Raw genomic sequence first — 1,143 nt, forward strand, 5'->3', positions numbered from 1 at the left:
TCTTCAACGTTTATGTGGGAAAGTGGTCACACAATGATAGTTTTTGTTCTTTGGTGTCTGCTACCTGATCCCTTCAACACCTCGTGTTCACACAGGCTTGTGTGCTTCTTCTCTGTGGGCTTTGTTGTTTCTAAGCTAGATGGCCGCTTGTTTGCCTACAAGACTTTAAGACTCCAGATGCTATATCTTTTGATAGCTGGGCACCATCAGCTTTCTTCACCACATTTGCTTATGCACATGTCTGTCTTCAGCAATCATGTTGGGAAGGTAGGTGTCATGAAATGACCATTTAGCTGAGCAAGGTGCATGAGGAGGCCCAATGTCTACCTGCCACCCTACTACTAAATCTATAAATATTTGCACCTAGGTCCATTTCCCCCATAATCTTAAATATATTTACATATGTACATGTCTGTATTTAGGCTTATATGTACACCCTTTGCCTCCTACTCCTTTCCTCTACTTTCTTATGCATTCCTCCTGTCCCATTATCTTGTTCAGCCTTCATTCTGGTTTCGGTAATTCTTCTCAGTTACCTTGTCCTTGGTCACTCCCTATCAGTCCCCCCAACCCCTCCCTACCATTTGTTTTGAACCATTTGTTGTTCCCTTGTCCCCACATTGGCCAACACCTCCTCCCTTACTCTACCTCCCACACTCCCATGTCCCTCCAGGGCCATTGGTCCCTTTATTTTCTTCTCACATTTTTTTTTTGTCCAGCCTCTCTTATCTAGGTGGACCTGCAGATATATTGATATGTGCATAAAATTGGGTATAGTTTGGAAGCAACAAATAAAACACAACCAGTCATCTGTGCTCCAATGTTTATTGCGGCACAATCCACAATCACAAAGACTTGAAAACAGCCTAAGTTTCCATCGATAGATGAGTGGATTAATAAACTCTGGCACATACACACAATGGAGTACCATGGAGCACGGAAAAGCCTGGACGATCACATGAAACACCTCACCTCATGGGAAGAGCTGGAAGGAATCATGCTAAGCAAGGTAAGCCAAAAGCAAAAGGACAGGTATAACATGAGTCCCCTGAGGTAAGTACAATCAGCACGCCAGGAATAGAAGAATAAACACCTATCTTGCAATAAATGGGTGGAAGCATAGACAGTTGGAGGGAGGGCAGG

This window comes from Echinops telfairi, unplaced genomic scaffold (genome assembly GCF_000313985.2).
Source record: "Echinops telfairi isolate 266 unplaced genomic scaffold, ASM31398v2 ScPeMD7_21;HRSCAF=78, whole genome shotgun sequence".
NCBI lineage: Eukaryota > Metazoa > Chordata > Mammalia > Afrosoricida > Tenrecidae > Echinops > Echinops telfairi.